This window comes from Microtus pennsylvanicus, chromosome X (assembly GCF_037038515.1).
Source record: "Microtus pennsylvanicus isolate mMicPen1 chromosome X, mMicPen1.hap1, whole genome shotgun sequence".
NCBI lineage: Eukaryota > Metazoa > Chordata > Mammalia > Rodentia > Cricetidae > Microtus > Microtus pennsylvanicus.
Genome location: NC_134601.1, coordinates 54,732,866 through 54,753,240, shown reverse-complemented (window position 1 = coordinate 54,753,240; position 20,375 = coordinate 54,732,866). Strand labels below are relative to the sequence as shown.

Genomic DNA, 20,375 nt, shown 5'->3' with positions numbered 1-20,375 from the left:
ATCATTAATTCGGTTTATAGGCCTGGTTCTTCTGGAGTTTCTTCTGCAAATGCCAAAGGAATTGGTCATCCAGGCTACACTGTTTCCACCCCTTGCAATGTGTCTCTTCTCCTAACAGAGGGGCTGCTCTGCCATACTCTCAGTCCCCCAGCCTCTACCAGATGGCCCAGTACCCAGTGAGCAGTATCCACCCCCAGCAGAGCCCTCATGCCCTGCAAAGGACATAGCATACCCAATTGCTGTACGCAGCACCCCTCATGCTACCCACCACACTACGGTGGGACAACCTAATGGCATGCCAGCTGCATTTTACCCTGCTCCCATCTGTCATCCTAGACCCAAGAGGGTCACACATGGGCATGGCTGCTGCAACCACAGTGGCCTTGCCAGCACAGTGCTCGTTGTACAACTCCTATTGCCCCTCATCAATCACTGCCCCCCACATTCCAGGCCCCAACTGGTGCTGCAGGCCTTGTGCCTCCAGCCAGAACCTTCTGCTCAATGCTTGGATCTAAACCCAACTGTGTCCCAGCCCAGCAGGTCCCCCAGCCCAATAGTCTCCAACTAATGCCATGGGTTGGTCTTAAAACAAATTCTGCCTTGTGGACTGTCTGACAAATCTTTTTTTTTTTTTAGCTAACTGTAAAGATTAAAAGGGAGTATTAATCTATTCTGAATCATATCTAGTTGAATGCATGTTTATAAAAACCAACCTTTCTCAATCTACCTCCAAGGACTGACACAAAACCCAGAGGACTGGACCATGTTCTACAACCTGCAATGCTCAGGTACGATTCTAATACACGCTGAGTAACAAAGATACATGTGAATGCACTCCTGAAGTGACTGGAATCCTGGAGAAGATTCTTGGGGTGATGAGAATTGCTGCTGAGGCATGTGGACTTGTATGTTTCAGTGACCTGTAAGTGCTAAAGAAGCATTTACTGAACCTAGAGGGAGCTGCAGGGATTGGGAGGAGCGCAAGTGTGTACCAGTTCCATAGCAGCCGCAGGAAGATTGGAGTCCCTCTCCTCCATTTCCGCTTGGGTATGGTATGGGGGCCAGGTTCTTCTGAAGACATATCAGGAAAGACAGGAGCTGGGTGGCCGGTGTGGCTTGGAGGAAGGGTGGTCTACGTGTCTGCAGAGCAGGGTCACTACTCTCTTAGTTTCAGTACATGTTTTACAGGCTGTCCTATGCATCTGTTCAGATAACTGGGGAAGTCCAGTATAAAACTAAACTGTCTTTCTAGGAGGGAGGATGTCAAATAGAAGCAGCCACACTGACGCAGTGATGGGGAAGCCTTGCTAACCAACTATCTTTAAGAGGTGGGACCAAGTCAGGGTGTGGCTTTCTGGGACCTGGAGAAAAACAGGTTCATGGCCCAGGTGCGCTCTGTCTGTGGTTCCCTCGCCACACAGATGAGCTTGGACTTCTCGTTCTGGTTTCATGACTTTTCCCCCTTATAATAAATAAAAATGTAATTGTTTATCTTTAAGCTAGACTGGTTATTTCCTGAATCAAAGCAGTATTATTAAAGCTTCTACAAAGCAGTATTATCTTTTGCTTTATTTAACTTGGAGAATTGTGCCCCATCCCTGAGAAATACTGAGACAGCTGAAAACACACAGGCACTACCATCACCCCACAAAGAGGCACAGAGAGGTCAGTTGTGTGCTGTGGAGAATGTTGTATATTTAAGACTGGTTAAAAGTCTGAATTTTAAATTAGTTCCTCATATGTCTTGCAGAGAGACATGGTGGTGGTTATGACTGAAAATACAGAAGCAACACAGCTTGTCCTGAGGTCATCTACCTGATGGTGACCTGTCCTCTGGAACTAGCTGGGGTGAGGCCAAGGAAGCCTGCATATGTGGCCTATGGGCCTCTTCTGCCACCTTTCCCTATAGCTGAAGGCACTCAGCACCAAGTGAATATGGAGAACAGAAAGGGCCAGGCAGAACTGGAATGCACTTGCCTGGCAGGATCTGATTTTGAGAGTGTAATCTATGTATGAACATAAGAAATCAAGAGGTTCTTTTTGCCTAGATAGGACCAATTTTAATCTCTGAGATTATTTCTGTTCGGTCTGGGGTCAGAAGGGCAGGATATGATGACACTCTGGTGTAACATGAGTTCTAATAGGTCTTAATAATAAAAGTCCGGAGTCAGATATTAGGGAAAATGCTGAGATCAGAGAGACTAAGGAGAAAAGCACAGCCACCTTACCTATTCCACTTCCCAGCCAGAAAGAAACTGAGTTCCCATTTCCTCCCACGTTATCACTTCCTCTCTCAGACCAGCCATATAACGTCCTGTCTGTCTGTACAGAGCTCTAGATCTCTATGGTTAGCTAGAGGCTAGCTCTGCCTTCTGTTCTTCAGGCAAGCTTTATTTGTGCAAACAAGATATCTCCACATTCTGCAGTCTGTCAAATGAGGATGTTGCTTCTTTTGGTTAACCCCATTAAAGTGATGAGGGCTTTAGTTGAAAGGGGATTCTGTGCTTGTCTCCGAAAATTGGGTCAGGACATCCACCTGGTGTAGAAGTCACCTCGTTAAGGGTCAACTTGGCTAGAGGGTGGGTTGCCTGAATACTGAGCCTTTGGAAACCTTTTTATAGTAATTATTTTTATAGTAATGCTACCCATAATTCTTTTTAGCAGTTTATTATTTTAAAAATTTAGAAAGAAATCTACATGTAAATAAAAGATTCCTCATTCCTAATATCCATGGACATAGAATGAGAAAGCACACAGCTCTGAGACAAAAACGTTAGTGTAGTCACAAACTTGTACCTGATCTGGACTTCATGTTGGCATCCCCATCCTTGAGATACAGAAGGTTTAATAGTTTTGCAATTCAACCTCAAAGAGAAAAAGAGGGTTTGTGGAGGAATTGCTTTTTTTGTCTTTTGGGGGTTTTGGGGGGTTCCTCGAGGACAGGCCTTCGCACCCCCACTTGATTTGTTTTGCACTCTTGTGGTTGGTTGTTCTGAAAACAGGAACAAAAACAGGAACAATCTGTTGTTTTCAGCAATGTTTCTAAGGATATTTACCCCTAAGCTATGTGAGTTCCAGTGATGAGCTTCCTGTTTTTGCTGGCTCAGCCTCCCCTGCCGAGGGCTGTATATACTGTGTGAGAAAGTGGATTAAAGGCTTGTCTGCAGAACCTGAAGTAGTGCTGTGTGTTAATCCCAATGTCCCTTGCTCAGAAGAACTACAGTTGCGGTGCTGGCATGGCAAAGTTTTTTGTTTGTTTTGTTTTTGTTTGTTTTGGATTTTGGTTTCTTGAGACAGGATTTCTCTGTCACTTTGGGGCCTGTCCTGGAACTAACTCTTGTAGGCCACCTCCCTAGTGCTGGTAGGATTAAAGGCATGTGCCACCACAGCCCAGTGAGAAAAAGAGTTTTTAAAAGGTATGTGGGAAGTGTGTGAAATTGATGTAATCAGCAGGAGGTGATGCAATCCTACTATTATTTCTTCTGAGAACTTGGGGCCTGTGGAAATCTAAGCTGAATGCTGGGAGGAAGCTGCTTGTTGGTTCCTGGCTGTTCAGCCCCAAGATAATCACACAGAAACTATATTAATTAAATCACTGTGAAAGACCCCCACTCAATATAAACAGCAGCTAGCAGCAGTAACGCCATTCTTGCAAGGCTTGAACTTTTGAGCAAAATATACACAAAAGCTAGGGCAGGGAAGTTCAACTTAGAAGACAAGGGCGGAGGGGCTAGGCAGGACGTCTGCGGTCAGCCACCGGGCCCGGAGCAATGAGGAACTAAGCAAGGGGAAGCAGCTCATGCCCTAGATGGAGCCAGAGTAGACAGTTTATCTGATTACTAGGTAAAACCTCAAATTGTCCTCGATGAACCTGGCCTTATATGAACTGACCAATTAAACCCCTGTAACTATGCGTCTCGCTTCTGTAGCCGTGCTTCTCGCTCCCCTACCCTATAAAAACCCACTACCCCTGCTTGAAGGCGCGCTAGTCCTTCGAGAGACTAAGTCGCCCCAGGTACCTGTGTACTGAATAAAGCCTCTTGCTGTTTGCATCCGAAGAGTGGTCTCGCTGTTCCTTGGGAGGGTCTCCCCAGTCTGAAAGGCTGCCCACCTCGGGGGTCTTTCAACTGTTTTGCCTATAAGCTCTAACTTGTTATTGGCTAACTCTTACATCTTAGTTTAACCCATTTCTAGTAATCTGTGTATTGCCACGAGGCTGTGGCTTACTGGCTAAAGTTTAGGTACTAAAGTCAGAACTCTGGCAGTGGTGCCATGGCTTCTCTCTGACTCCGCCTCACAAACCTTCCATTTCAAGGATGGGTATGCCAACATGAAGTACAGATCAGGTACAAGTTAGTGTCTGCACCAACATTTCTGTCTCTGTGTTATGTACACAGTCCTGGCTTGAAACCATCAGGGTATCTGCTATGAAACCCCCTGCTGAGAGAACTTAACTATTAGGTGAAAATTTGGGCATACAGATAGCATCAAACTGTTGGCACTGTTTCAGTAAACTAAAAAAGAATAAAACAGAACTTGGGTCAATAGTCTATCACATTGATGCATAGGCATCCCCCAAATACTGAGAAATAGTCTAATAAAGTGTGCTTTTAATAATATGTGACATTAAGGTGAATTCCTTTAGAAGGTAAGACAGCTAGGAACATGCCTGATACCTGTGAACATGGACATCACTGTTACGAATATATGTTTTTAAAAGTTTATTCTTGTAATGATACATGTGAGACAGTTATTGATGGCCATGCTGACTAAGCCAGTTAAAAGTTTTAAGTCCAAAATAAAACTAAATCTTAAAAAACTGGTTGTGATAATAATATGAGCCAGGTGGTGGCAGTGCACGCCTTTTATCCCAGCACTCAGGAGGCAGAGGCAGACAAATCTCTGTGAGTTCAAGGCCATCCTGGTCTACAGAGTGAGTTCCAGGACAGGCTCCAAAGCTACACAGAGGAACCCTGTCTCAGAAAACAAAACAAAAAAAAAAAAACTTTTTTTAAGTCCTTGCTATTGATGGCCAGACCAAGAATGGGCTTGTACCTCTGAAAATTCTCTTGTTATCCAAGCTCAGGGATGCAGCATTTTTTGAAAAGATTTATTATGTATGCAGTGTTCTGTCTATATGCCAGAAGAGGGCACAAGATCTCATTATCGATGGTCGTGAGCCACCATGTGGTTGTTGGGAACTGAACTCAGGACCTCTGGAAGAGCAACCAGTGCTCTGAACTACTGAGCTATCTCTCCAGCCCCAGGATACAGCATTTTAAAAGGCAGAAACCACAAAGATCATAATATACATCAAAGTTAACTGAGGCTAGAGTAGCCTTGAAATGTTCATTCCAGCAGAGCATAAGTTATTTTGGACATAATTTGCCAATTTTGGTTAATAACACCAGAACTGTGGTTAAAGCCATGGAAATCTCAAATGTGTTGGCAAGACAGATATGACCATTGTGGGAAAGGAAGTAGAGGGCCAAAAACTGTCTAAGTAGACAAACTAGAGTCAGAACAGGCAGGTGTTCATTACCTTAGTCATTTCAATTCTTTGCTGTCTTCCCTGAGGCTAGGGAGATTTCTTCCTCTGCTGCTGCTCTTGGCAGTTTGAAGTTCTGTGGAGGCTTTGTTGCTGTGTGCTGAACAATATGTAAACTCCCTGACTCTTGAGAAATAAGATCACCATCAGGATCGGGCAAGCTAGGATACAGGCATCTTTGTCTCATGATCTGCCTTTGAAGGACATTGATCGCATTGAGTAGCTATTGGCTTACCATTTCCTATTTAGGTAGTGGCTTCTTAAGTGTTCTGCGGAGACAGTATTTCTGGCAGCTTTTAAGGTCCCCAATTCCAGACTAGATTCTTGACTACTGAGTTTCTTATGTTTCCTCAGCCTCACATTTAGTGCTTTATTGTGTCTGATTATGTCATCCTGCTAGGACAGGAGCTGAAGGAACAGATTGCATGTTTCTTGGGGGACACGCTACAGTTAGAGGAGACTCATTTTGGGGGAAGTGTAGTAGGAGCGGCGGGGCTGCTTCCCGCCACTCGGCTAGCTTTTCCTGAAATAATTACACGGAAACTCCATTCTTTTAAACACTATCTGGCCCATATCTGTAGCCTCTTATTGGCTAATTCTCCAGAGTCTGTGTTGTTGTCTCCGTGTCTCCTTACCCCCCCTGCCCCACAGGAACTGGGGGTCACACAACCGGCAGCAACAACTGGCACCCAGCGTAGATGAACCTTTTCCTTTTGCTTGCCTTTTGGGTTCTCCTAATACTCTTTTTGGGCATTTTCTTTCTTGTTTGCTGCCCTCACTGCCGTTCCCAGAGTGACTCTCCACCAGCCAGGGTCTTGAGTTTACCCCCTTTGGCTGTTTTCAGTGAGTTGAACCCTTCTTTTGCTTTCCATTTCCTTGCTTTCCCCTGTTTGTCTTCCTGGTTAGGAACTCTCCATCGTGACAGGGTTGATCCTGGTACCTCCACAAAAGTGCTGATCACCCAGGAGGTAGAACCAATAAAGGACCCTCCAACTGGTCCTTTTGCCTGGAGACATTGTGTGAGTGTATGGTTGTGGCTTAACAAATCACACAAGTCCCTCATCACAAGCAGCACTCTCCGTCGGGTCTGCAAACACTACTTTCCCCTTCCCATCTGTCCTTGTCCTTGTCTTCATGCGGACTCCCTCCCTCGAGGACTGAGAGCAACTGATGACTTTTGCCCAGGGCCATTCTCTGGGATTATCTGAAGGTTTTCTTGCTTTAATGGGGAGTCCCGACTGCTCTTCAGAGTGTGGACTTTTGGACCTTTTCTATCCACTTCTCTCCCATAACATCCGGTTATGTGACCACCAGTTAAGAGCCATCAGGGCGGTGGCCAGTCTCTTAATTCACGGAAAGGCTTTGGATGTTCGACTGTGGTTGAATCCCCTTTCCCTTCTGGGATTGGAACGTTCTGGGATTGGAATTGATGGCTGCTACTTCCACTAGTTTGGCTGAGATGCAGTTGTTCCTGCTCACCCTGTGTATTCTGGTCATTTTCTTCTTTGCTGCCCCTCCTCACAGGCTCCTCCTGGGGTCCATCATGATTGGTGGCCTGTCCCCAGAGGATGGGGTCTTCCTTCTCCACCAGTGTTGCCACCACCCCCTCCCCCAAGTTGGTAAGAGATCTGTGAGTTCCATGTGAGGGCTGCTGCCCTGGATCTTGCCTACTCTTTTTGCCTCTACCTGGTCTCCCACACACAATATGCAGAGCCTGGAGCAGAAGCTGCCTTTTCTGGCCATTTTGCTGAGCTATTCCTACAGTTCAAAGCTGAGGTGGCCTGGGCCTCGGGCTCACTCTCCCTACCTGTCTTGGCCCCATTGAGCCCTGGTGTGGCGATTGCACCACATGACTTGTCCCTTGACAGCTGCAGGGTAGGAGGGTCCTTGGCTGTGTTGGGCCCATCTCTATCTTCTGAGGACTTAGCTGGTCCCCCTCCTTCCTCAGTCTCTTCGTCCTCTACAATGTCCTCAAAGTCAAAGCTCAAGAAATGCTTTTCTCTCCATTCAGTGGGTCACTCAGTCAGAGGTTCTGTATCAAGCACCCTGCAGTTGCAAGGAGTCACTGACTCTTCCTCCCCAATTAGGCCTTGGAGACCACATCAGGCCCTCCAGTCCTAGGTGAAAACAGCAGCTCCCACTCCTTGGTCGTGCTGGGACAGTTGGGGACTGGCTAGTGATGGCACATCCTCTGGGAGAGATGGACTGAGTCATTGAGGGGGAGCCTTGAAAGATGGAGCAGGAACAGTACAGAGAGAAGAGCTGCTCAGTTTTATGGGGGCTGAAGAAGCTGCCCCTGACCCAGCAAGCGTGGGTCATGGAGAAAAGGCGGCTGGGCTGACCTCAGGGGGAAGAGGGCATCCTCAGTGACAGAAGTGTCACCTAATGCTCAGAAGTGAAGGAAATGAAGAAGGAAGAAGTTGCTTGGAGTTCTTTATACCACTCAAGGCATCCCAGCCATGACTCAGCATTCCCTGTTCTACTGTCACTGATATCTGCACAGCCACTGCCATAGAGATGCCTAACAGGGAGAACATGCTTGTGATTAAGGTAGAAGGCCCTTCAGAGTATATTCTGGAGACAACTAACTGATGTACTTCATGTAAAGGCCTGAGTATCTGACATCCAGGAGTGCCTAAGCTCAGGACTCTGCCTTGCTATCAACCCCATTCTATGACTCTTCCTGTGGTCCCTGGGACCTCCTCCCTCACAAAGGATAACACAGACAGCCTGGCTGAATCATTCAGAGAGTCTGCCCAGCTAGGATCTGCTGCTGGGACCCAGCAAGAGTAACAAACGCTTGTAGCAGGGAGCTTATAGGGGCCTTTCCAACCAGTCATCAGCATCCCCCCCCCAGTTCTGCCTCCATGGCTGCTTCCCACTTTGACTCAATGGAACTGCTTCCTCCGAAATTGCCCCCTCACATTCCCATTGAGAAGGAGACCCCAGCAGGGACAGTTTATCCCCTCTCAATCCCCTCCCCTCCCCTCCCCTGGATACTCCAGAAGTAGCTACAGGGTCATTACTGTTCCAGGGGGAATCAGAAGGTGCTGAGGGGGATCAGCCCCTCTCAGGATATCCTTGGTTCCATGGCATGCTCTCTCGACTCAAGGCTGCCCAAGTGGTGCTGGAAGGAGGCACTGGCTCCCTTGGTGTCTTCCTAATATGTCACAGTGAGACAAGATGTGATGAATATGTCCTCACTTTCAACGCCCAGGGCAAGGCCAAGCACCTGTGTTTGTTACAATATGAATGAATGAGGAGGGTCAGTGCCAGATCCAATATCTGTGGTTCTAGTCCATTTTCGATAAGCTTGAGTGCTTCTGAGTGCATCCCATTCCTGTGGAGTCTGGAGGCCCCAGCAATGTTGTCCTTGTCCGTGATTATCCTCAGAGTATCTGCCTGGCGTTGGTGAAGCAGGCTGCACACCAGCCCAGCATGGTGAGTTCCCAAGAACCTGTCAGCCCTGGCCATCCTCATTCTCCCTGGCTTAGCTGGGTCAGTCTGAAGCTCCCCATCCCAGGCTGGTGAGAGCTCAATATCCTATCCTGCTATTATTACGTTAATACTCCCGTGTCTGATTGGCTTGCACACCCTGGGTGCCAGCCTATCTTCCTCTGTCACTGTTGTAATAAGACCCCCCAGGCCCAGCTTGGTATGTGAGATCTGTACTCCATGCCATCCTGGTGAGTTACCTGGACTCTTGCCCTCTGAAGACATCTACACAGTCCCAGTCCTTGGATGAAGCAACATGTATACCAAACAACCCAATACCCTCTCTGATGCAAATTCTCATATTCTAAGCATAGCTTGGATCAAGCAGCTTGCCAACTAGCCAAGCCTGCTTATTGACCGAGACTCTAAGTAGTGATCCCACAGTTTCAGACACATTGATGAACTACCCAGAATCACTCTAGCTTCCCACTGTTAGTATACTTCCTGCACTATCTCTGATCAGAAATCCTGAATATGCCTGTCCTGTGAGTGATCCAGATCTTTGCCCTCCATTGAGACACCCACAGTCCCAGAAATACTGGGATCCAACTGCCTGATAACCATCAAGATCAGGCTTTCTTCAGCTATTCTAATAATCCCAGAACTTGTGGTCAAGCATCCTGGGCACTAGCCCAGCTCAATCAGTGATCAATACTCTCTTCTCTCTAATAATCCTGAAACTTTCTGGCCTAGCAGTGGTGAGCAGTTTTCCCATCAGCACATCCTAATGAGTCCCCAAGATCCACATCTGCTTTCACTTTCTGTAGACTCACAGACATAGCTGGGATCATAAGCCTGAGTACCAGGCCAGCCTGGTGATTGTCAAATATCCCCACCTAGCTTTACCCTCTTCAAAACCATAGGCTCAGCTTGGGTCATACCAGTGGTCAACCATAGTGAGAGATCAAGGCTCCCACTCCAGCAGCTTCCTCAGACTTACAGGCGCACTTCCAATAAAGCAGATGTTCAACCAGCATGGTGAGTAACCCAACCCCATGCATCACAATGAGACACTAAGTTTCCCAGTCTTAAAATCAAATAAACAAGGAAAATAGGAGGTGTGTGTGAGATTGGCTGATCAGGAGCAACTTGCCAAAGTAACTTATAATTAATTTTTTTAATTGCTCATTCAATTTCCCCCCTTCACACCTAGAGAAAAAGATCATAAGAAATATTTTTTATCAAAATTCATGGTTTTATATAAACCACTGTCTGTGTTAATTGTGGCCTGAGGGATTTGCATCTGCGCTTTCCCTTACAGGTACTCTCATGACCCCAACAAGACTGTTAAAGCCTTACTGTAAGCTAGCAACCATACACAACCATGGGGAAACAGAAGAGGAATCTCCTGGTTTCAATCACCTGCAAACCACATGTCACTTCTAATTCTATCCCCATTATACTGGTACTCTATATACATGGTTTTCATTATGCTAAAGTAAATATAGAAAAAGCCCTATCATTTTACTGATAGGTAACACAACCAGACAAGGGCATATCAGACAGGACCAACAACCCCTGAAAGGTCTCTGTGAACAACCCCAAAAATTACTTGCCCCAACAAAAAGCAGGAAGCAGCTTGGAGAGAACTATGCCCAAATTCCCTAAATGATTGTTCAATAAATGTTTATTTACATTTAAAGAGAGATATGCTATAGTAATTTGCATTGGTATGAATCTTGGACTATTGATACGAATTTTAAGTCAATTTTGTTATATATATATATATGCTCTTGATTAAGGTATTGTGTTTGTGCAGCTCATTTAAAAAAGAACTAGAGAAAGAAACAGACTTTGGCCCCAAAATCAGATCCATCTCTACCCTGACTAACTGAAACACAAAACCAACCAATCCCTGAGCAGGGAAGTTGCTCCGTCTAGTCTAGAGGCTTGACCTTTCCCTGTCCTTAGCAGAGGCAGCTTCTTCCAGTCAGCCAGGCAAGGAGTGACATAACTGCCCCGACCTTCCCCTGACCCTAACCCATGCAGGATGGCCAATCAGAAGTGGGCAGCACATCACCCTCCTGAGAGAGCCCAACCAGGAATGGGCAACACCTCAGTCCACAGGGAGAGACCAATCAGAAAAGATTAAGCAACTCCAGGTGTCCTCTGGCTCAGACAACAATGTAGCAGCTCCCCCAGATACAAGGCAGCAAATCAACTCATACCAGATACCCAAGATTCGGCTTGAATGAATCCCAAGTCTGCAACCATGCCATTTTGGAGGGCTCCAGCCAACCCCAAGTCTGTAGTTATACAGGTTTGGAATTCCCAAAGACCCCTCCCTCCTGCCTGAGCTAAATAACAGCCTTCCCCCAATCCCCACCCTAGAGCAACTCCAGGTCTCTCCTGCACTGTTGTTGCTGATGCTGTTGCTGCTTTAGAAAGACAGGGAAGCCTGGGTTAACTCATAGTAAGGACTTCTTGTTTTTGCATCAGATTTGGTATCATGGTGGTATTTTGGGGATCTGGACTTTAAGCATAACAATTATATTCAAAATAACACTGTGAAATCATAAGAATAAACCCATATTGGTCAAGAAGTACTTAAGAGTTTAGTTACATGCTCTTGAAACTGTTGTCATGTGTTTTGGGGGAGAATCAAGAAGGCGTCCTCATCACTTTCACGGCATGTCAGTCCTTTCCTATCCTCAGGGATGCAGTAACATCCCTGGTCTGGGAGTGTCAGGATGGTAGAGGTAGGCTGGTTGAGACATTTCTACAGCTTTCTTCCCAACTTCAAATGCTCAAAGAAGAGCGTGGATGCCTCTTGCTAAACTTTCCCAAATGGTTTTCAGGATTAAATATTACTTTTTTTAAAAAAGCAGGAAGGGTCATTCATTTTTTTTCTGATTCTTGCTTGCTGTACTCTGTCACCTTTGAAGAATGATGTGACACTGCTTGACTTTGCTCTGTCATGCCGGAACTAGTACTTTACCAGTGACCCCCTACATAGACATATTTCATGGGAATTCTGATAATACCTGTTATGGTAAAAGTAAAAATGCAGCAGGTCCCTGAGTGGCTGCAGTGGTCAGCAGGTCTGGAGACCATGCTTCAGGTCCCCAAAGTGGCCTCAAGCAGTGGGCTGTGGGTCCTTAGAGCAGCTAGTTCCAGGCAGGGAGAGTACAGTTCCCCAAGTGGCTGCAGTGGGGCATAAGGGGCTGTGAATCCCAGCTATGGAGCTGTGTGGTTGGTGAGAGACCTTGATGGGGTAGCCAGTCCCATGAGGAGAGACAGACAGATGGGCACGCCATGAGACCACGCTGCAGGTCTCTGAAGGTGGCTGGTCCTAGGCAGGGAGTCAGACAGATAGGCACACCATGCAAAGTGAGGTTGGATATTTATTTAGTGGATTATGGAAGGGAAAGGGGAGAAGGGGGAAAGAAGAGAGAGACAGGCAGAGAGAGAGAGGGAGGGAAGAAGGGAGAGAGGGAGAAAGAAGGGGGAAGGCAAGAAGTGGGGAAAAGGGAGAGACAGAATATGCCTCTTTGCCTCTTTGAGAAAGAGACAGAAAAGGAAGGGACTCAGGCTGTAAGCTGAAGATTAGGTTGTCTCGGTGGACAAAAGAGGGAACGGGCATGGCTTTTATCTTTAATGTGCAGGACAGACCATTACATTCCCACCTGATTTTTATAGTAAAAAGGCAGGAGTTTAGGCACAACAGGTTAAAGGAATCTGGTCAGTGGATTCTCAGGACTGCTTCCTACTTATTTGTGGGTGTCATCTTGTGTGTGGGGAACCAAAGAAAGTTGGGTGCTGGTCACATCCTGGCATAGATAGTGTTTGTGATGTGGAAATGTCTGGTGTCTCTTACACATGTTTAAGATATTGGCAGAACAGAGGACAAAATTAAGTTTAGAAAAAAAATAGGACCAGGAAATTGAGGGGGGTGTATCTGACCTGTTTAAGGTGGATCCTTCAGTTCAGCTCCCTGGAACTCACAAGAATTTTTTGGGTTTGTGTAAACAGAAGTTTTAGACATATACATTGTATAAAGAAGTAGCATATTTATGTCAGAAAGACTATGACAGATATTTTTTTCAATTATGTGTAATCTTATTTTAATCACATTGAGAGATAGTAAGGGGACTTTTGATAATATGTCAAAATCCAGAGCAAAGTCACAAGCATGATGGAGTTAAACACACAGCAAACATGTAGTTTGGGGCCAAGAATTTCCAACAGTTCATTTAACAGTTAAAAGCAACCACCTATCTTTTCCATTGCCCGTTTTCCCATTGTGCCAGATGATGTAAGAACAATAAGGACAGAGACTGGAGAGGGGTTTAGTGGAATTGCTTTGAGTTTCTCTCCATTTGATTTGATGTTAGCTGTCAGCTTGCTGTATATTGCTTTTATTATATTAAGATATATTGATTCACTTCATAAAGTGCACACAAGGTTGAGGAATTAACACCCGAAAATTATACATGTGGAGAAATGATGATATTCTAGAAGATAGGTAAAGCTTGTGGATTATGAGTAAAATTTCCATCTTTAATATGTTTGATGTTAGTTTTGAGTCAAAACATATGACAGATATTTTTGCACAACGAAAAGTATTTTGAAGACTATGGAAGGCAGCATGAGAGAGAAGTTTGATAATTTGTATTTGTCCTCACACCTTTATAACTTGCAGATCTTGTATTTGTATTTTACTGAAATTTGTTTGGTGAGGTTGTGCTTTTAAACTGACAAACCTCTCAGCTGTCAAAGTGCATCAGAGATCTTTGAGAAGGATAAAATTTTACTTGATTTATACTCATAGGAAGAGAGAAAGAGTAAAAAGCTGCTTGCAATAGAAGGTTAATGGCAGAACTGACAATAGTAAAGAACATATTAATATATTTTAAATGAAGGCTAGATTAAATATGAAATATTTTTGTAAGAGACTTAAAAGTATATACCGAAGATCTTCACCAATCCCGCAACTGACAAAGGTCTGATCTCCCAAATATATAAAGAACTCAAGAAACTAGACCCAATTATAAAATGGGGCACTGAGCTGAACAGAGAATTCTCAACAGAAGAACTTCAAATGGCCAAAAGACACTTAAGGTCATGCTCAACTTCCTTAGTGATCAGGGAAATGCAAATCAAGACAAATTTAAGATACCATCTTACACCTGTCAGAATGGCTAAAATCAAAAACACCAATGATAGCCTTTGCTGGAGAGGTTGTGGAGAAAGGGGTACATTCATCCATTGCTGGTGGGAATGCAAACTGGTGCAACCACTTTGGAAAGCAGTATGGCGGTTTCTCAGGAAACTCGGGATCAACCTACCCCTGGACCCAGCAATACCACTCTTGGGAATATACCCAAGAGATGCCCTATCATACAACAAAAGTATATGCTCTATTATGTTCATAGCAGCATTGTTTGTAATAGCCAGAACCTGGAAACAACCTAGATGCCCTTCAATGGAAGAATGGATGAAGAAAGTGTGGAATATAAACACATTAGAGTACTACTCAGTGGTAAAAAACAATGACTTCTCAAATTTTGCATACAAATGGATGGAAATAGAAAACACTATCCTGAGTGAGGTAAGCCAGACCCAAAAAGAGGAACATGGGATGTACTCACTCATATTTGGTTTCTAGCCATAAATAAAGGACATTGAGCTTATAATTCGTGATCCTAGAGAAGCTAAATAAGAGGGTGAATCCAAAGACAAACCCATAGGCATCCTCCTGAATATTAACCTTCATCAGGTGATGAAAGGAGACAAAGACAGAGACCCACATTGGAGCACCAGACAGAAATCTCAAGGTCCAAATCAGAAGCAGAAGGAGAGGGAGCATGAGCAAGGAACTCAGGACCGCGAGGGGTACACCCATACATTGAGACAATGGGGATGTTCTATCAGGAACTCACCAAGGCCAGCTGGCCTGGGTCTGAAAAAGCATGGGATAAAACCGGACTTGCTGAACATAGCAGACAATGAGGACTACTGAGAAGTCAAGAACAATGGCAATGGGTTTTGATCCTACTGCACATACTGGCTTTGTGGGAGCCTAGGCAGTTTGCATGCTCACCTTACTAGACCTGGATGGAGGTAGGTGGTCCTTGGACTTCCCACAGGTCAGGGAACCCTGATTGCTCTTTGGGCTGACGAGGGAGGGGGACTTGATGGGGGAGGGGGAGGGAAATGGGAGGCAGTGACGGGGAGGAGGCAGAAATCCTTAATAAATAATAATAAGTAAATTAAAAAAAACCTACATACCAGTTTAAAACATGAGTCTAATTATTTTGTAGTCTGAAATGAGATGCAATGCACAGACAATTATAACATCTAACAGTAAAGATAGGTGCATTTAAGTTATGTGTATGAACATGCACATACAGAGTGAACAGGAATTGGGTGAAGTGAATGCTCTTGGTGGGCCCTACCAAAGGCATGCTACTGTGCAAAACACACATGAAACAGAGTCAGCACTGGGGGACCAAACAGAGAATACCACAGTCATCTGACCTGGCTCTCAGTTAAGATGGTGATGAAGTCACCTGACCTCAATTAAGATGGTGGAACGATCACCTGACCTCAGTCAAAATGGCAGCGGTCACATGTTGTATGGAAAAGTCACTCAGTTAAGATGGCTGTGAAGTCACCTGACCTCAGTTAAAATAATGGTAAGGTCACCTGACCACAGTCAAAATGGCAGCAGTCTCATGTTGTATGAAAAAGCCATGATTTTTGAGCTGCAGGGATTTTATGTTTAATAATAACAGAGACCTAGAGGTGTGATCCGCCCTGTCGCTGAGCCATCATACCACAAGCCATAGCAGAGAGCAAAAGGCTAGAATTTAAAATAGCCGCCTTGTGAATCCGATCAATCTTGATGGCAGCAGAAGCAGTGGCAAGGAGAGTTTGAGGAAACGCCTTCCATTGGCCTGTACACTGACAGTAGTTAGAAAGCTCCCACAAACATGGAGCCCTAAGGACACGAGCAGCATGAGGGCAGAGCTGACCAAGTAGGGCATTAAGGCCTGGGGTTTAAGGGCCCCTAAAAGACGTCCATCCCAGGGGGAGGCTGGATTGACAGAATGGATGGCTTGCTACCCATAGCTGAAGCTATGTAAACAGCAACACCACAAGGCCTATACAAAGACATCTCTCCTCTATAGGCAGGGTGTGAATTAGGTGGCGAACACTGCAAGGCCTGTAGCAGACCATCCTCTGCCTACAGGTGGAGTGCTAAAGCCTGGCTGGCTCAGAGGCCTCTCTGAGCAGCATTTTACAGTGGGGGAAGAAAGGGAAAAATCTGAGGGATCCCGGGCTTCCAGTCGCAGGAGGACTGGTCCCAGGTCATCAAAACACCATTTAGCTAAGGGAAGCAACCAGAGATGAATGTCAGCAAAGGGCTCAACTGTGGCCATAAAGACCGTGGTTGGGGGCTGTCCCCCTGTTCCTAGAAACACTAGAATATTTCTGGAAGCTAAATGATAATTCCTCACGTTTGGAGAAATGGTTAAGATGAACAGATGGGGAACTCACCAATTAATAGGTGGTGTGCATAAAAGTCACACTCAGGCAGGATGGAGAGCTGTTATAAAGAAACCTGGTTCTTGAGCCCAGGGTTCCATGCGTCCTCAGCTGGCCCGCCCATGAACCATTGCAATACCCATCTCTGAAAACACCTTCTTGATTGGCCTTGAAATAAATTTACTAATATGCCTTGAGCAGATCTTTGAGTTCAAAGCCAGCCTGTTCTACAGCGTAAGTCCCAGTATAGGCAGAGCTACACAAAGAAGCCTTGCCTCAACAAAAACAAAACAAAACAAAACAATAACAATAATAACATGTCTTGAAAGCATTAAAAACCATGTGCTTAATCTACCACAACTTACTCATTCAATCAACTTTTACATCCTAAGCACTACAGCATATATCTGTGTGCTAGTCTGTGTCAGTAAAGTAAAACTTCCCATGTAAAACTATCACGAAAGATGTATTCCTCAGATGACCCACATTGGAGCACCAGACTGAGCTCCCAAGGTCCAAATGAGGAGCAGAAGGAGGGAGAACATGAGCAAGGAAGTCAGGACCGCGAGGGGTGCACCCACCCACTGAGACAGTGGGGCTGATCTATTGGGAGCTCACCAAGGCCAGCTGGACTGGGACTGAAAAAGCATGGGATAAAACCGGACTCTCTGAACATGGTGGACAATGAGGGCTGATGAGAAGCCAAGGACAGTGGCACTGGGTTTTGATCCTACTTCATGTTTGGGCTTTGTGGGAGCCTAGCCAGTTTGGATGCTCACCTTCTTAGACCTGGATGGAGAGGGGAGGACCTTGGACTTTCCACAGGGCCGGGAACCCTGACTGCTCTTCGTACTGGAGAGGGAGGGGGAGAGGAGTGGGGGGAGGGGGAGAAGGGTGAGGGGAGGGGGAGGGAAATGGGAGGCTGGGAGGGGTCGGAAATTTTTTTTCAATAAAAAAAAATTTACTGAAGAGTCCTTGAGATCCATCCAAGTTGTCATATCCGTCACTAATTTGTTTTTTTCTTAGTTGCTGAGTAGTTTCCATGGTGTGTTCTTATCCTATTTACATTATTATATTTGAGTGAGTTCTTTATCAATAGTATATATTTGGATCATATTTTAACAGATTCAATCAGTTTATTTGTGTATTTTGAGTATATTTTATACAATATCTTTTCTGTTGTTATTTTTATTTAAAAATTCTTTCTAAATTGTATATTGTTTGAACAACTGTAAAGTTCTACTTTAATATTTTGTATATTATATTCGATGTTTGTTTTAGTTATGACATTACTCCACTGAGTGTAGAAGCTGTACTCCTGCATTGAATAACTTCAAATTTTCAGTGATCTCATACTCTGATTAATCTGTCAACATTATAACTTTCTTTCTAGGTTCATATTTGGCATTTCACATAATATATGGTACTTCAGACTTTTATTTCTTCAGTTTGAACTTTGCTCAGTCACATAATTTTCAACTATTTGTGAATTTTCATGTACTTATTATTTTAATTTTAGTTAATTATTTTATGGTAAGACCATATTTAGAATTTCAGTCAAGGTGGAGAGATTATTTAGACTGGTGTAAATTCTATCTTGATGAAACTTTGTGTGTGCTCTAAAAGATGTGACTTTTGAATTATTGAGTATTCTATAAAAGTCGATTTTATCATGTTTTTGAATGATAGCTTTAAAAAAAGAAACTGAGCAACTGCAAGACATACAGTTACAATTAGACCCTGCCTACATGCAGTAGAATACGTTGTAATCTTGTTGTTTGACTCTATAAGCCTTGGATACTCTATCCAGGGACTACAACTAGGGAGGGCTCTCAGTTGTAGTCCTGGGGTCATGAGCATACAGCACTAGTATTTATTTGATAAACCCTCTTCTTATTAAAATTTATTCATGGTCACTGTGAATCTCTGAGTGATCCCAGACCCACAACATTTTGTTCAATTTTAACATGGTAGCTTCTATTTTATTCATTATATTTTCTTTTATTATTACTCCTTAGATGCCTGCATGTTTGTATACATTATACATATAATATGTAATATATGCAATACTTTATTGATTCTTTGGGAATTTCACGACATGCATCCCAATTCTGCTCATTTCCCAGTCCCTCTATATCCTCCCTTTACCTGTGTGGTGTCCTACCGGAAAATAAAATCAAAAAAATACCAAACCAACCAATGAACGAAACAAACAGACAAAAAACCCAACATCACTCCTCTGTCTTTCCTGCCACTCCAATTGTTTTAGTGGCCTTGGGAGCCCTGGTGTGTCGTGCAGGAAACCTTTTTGTCCAATCAGAACCACCCCAAACGTTCATTATGATTAGTTATTGGTCTGGTTAAAGGTCTCTGGTATCTGGACCCTCACTGAAACTCCTCTCCAATATCCCGCAGCTGCCCCATGTCGTGGAGATCCTGCAGAACCAGTCCCTTCCCAAGTGCCAGCAGGTCCTAGATGGCAAGATGCTAGGGTGGGCAACTCAAAGCCCTGATTTGGTCCAGGGTGGTAGGCGACCTGGTTAGTCCTGGAACCTGGAGGTGCCCCCTCAGGTGATCAGGGGAACCAGCTCTCCTACACCCATTCCATCAGGGTCAGCTGTTGCATGCCTGTGGTGAGGGGTGGAGCCATCTCTCCTGAGTATAGGGACAAGCCCTCCATGTCTGGACCACTGGGACCAGCTCGCCTGTGAGTGTCAGGGTCAGCTCTCTTGCCACAGCAAGTTTCAGGGTCAAGTTTGCCAGGGCTAGTGAAGGGCAGGCCTGGCTCAGCATGGCCCTTGGCTTTCATCATGCATGACCTTCTATGGTAACATAAACCAAAGACATCATGACAGAGCCCAGATGCGGTAAAACCATGGATCCAGACATGGCCTTCTGCATCGTCTTCTGGCTCAGATGTCACCATGGCACCTGTGGCAGCTCAGGTCATCCAGATCAGTATGGTCCCAGTAGCAGCATGGCTCTCAAATGCCAACATGGTTTGATGTAGCTAACCGACCCTAGGCATCATCACGACCCTTGTTGGCAACAGAAGCCATGGGCATTGACTCAGACCCTGGCTGCTGTAGGACCACGGACCCAGAGATATCCCTAGGCTGCAGCTTAGGCCTGGACATCACCAGAGCCCCAGGTGGTGACACAGGTCACTCAGATCAGTCGCTGGCAGCAGCTTCACCCTGGGAAACCATCATGGACTCAGGTGGAGGACCAGAACCCAGACTACTTCGTGGCCCTTGGTGGTAACAGGAGCCATGGATATCAACTCAGACCCTGCCTGCCATAGGGACACAGACACACACATGGCACTAAGCAGCTACTTGGACGTGTATGACACCAAGGCCCTGGGTGGGATCACAGATTACTCAGATCAGCATGGCTCTGGAAGCTTGCACATCAACAAGGTTCCAGATTGCAGCACAGGCCCTGAGCATCCCTGTGGCCTTTGGTGACAACACAGGACATGGACTTCAACACAGACCCTGGCTGCAGTTCTGACATGGACCCAGAATGGTCCTCGGCAGCAGGCACTCATGGAAGACACCAAGACCCTAGGTGGTAGCACAGGTACTCAGATTGGCATGGTTCCAGCAGGAGCATGACCCAGGGACAACAACATGGCCCCAGGTGGTAGCCCAGATGCCAGGCATATGCATGGCCTTCATGATAGCAAGAGCCATGGACATCAACACAGAGAGCCTGGCCACTCTCTCAGACATGGCCCTCAGCAACATCTCAGTACCCCATATCACAATGGCACAATGGCCGGGTCTGGGTACCACCTCACCCCTGGGTGGTTAGCAGGTCGTCCATAGCAGCCTGC

At 45.3% G+C, this 20,375-nt stretch overlaps 1 pseudogene; it reads left to right on the top strand.

Annotated features, from left to right (window-relative positions):
• The first annotated feature begins 7,091 nt into the window (after positions 1-7,091).
• Positions 7,092-20,154, top strand: LOC142841578 (SH2B adapter protein 1 pseudogene; annotated as a pseudogene).
• The last annotated feature ends 221 nt before the right edge of the window (positions 20,155-20,375 follow it).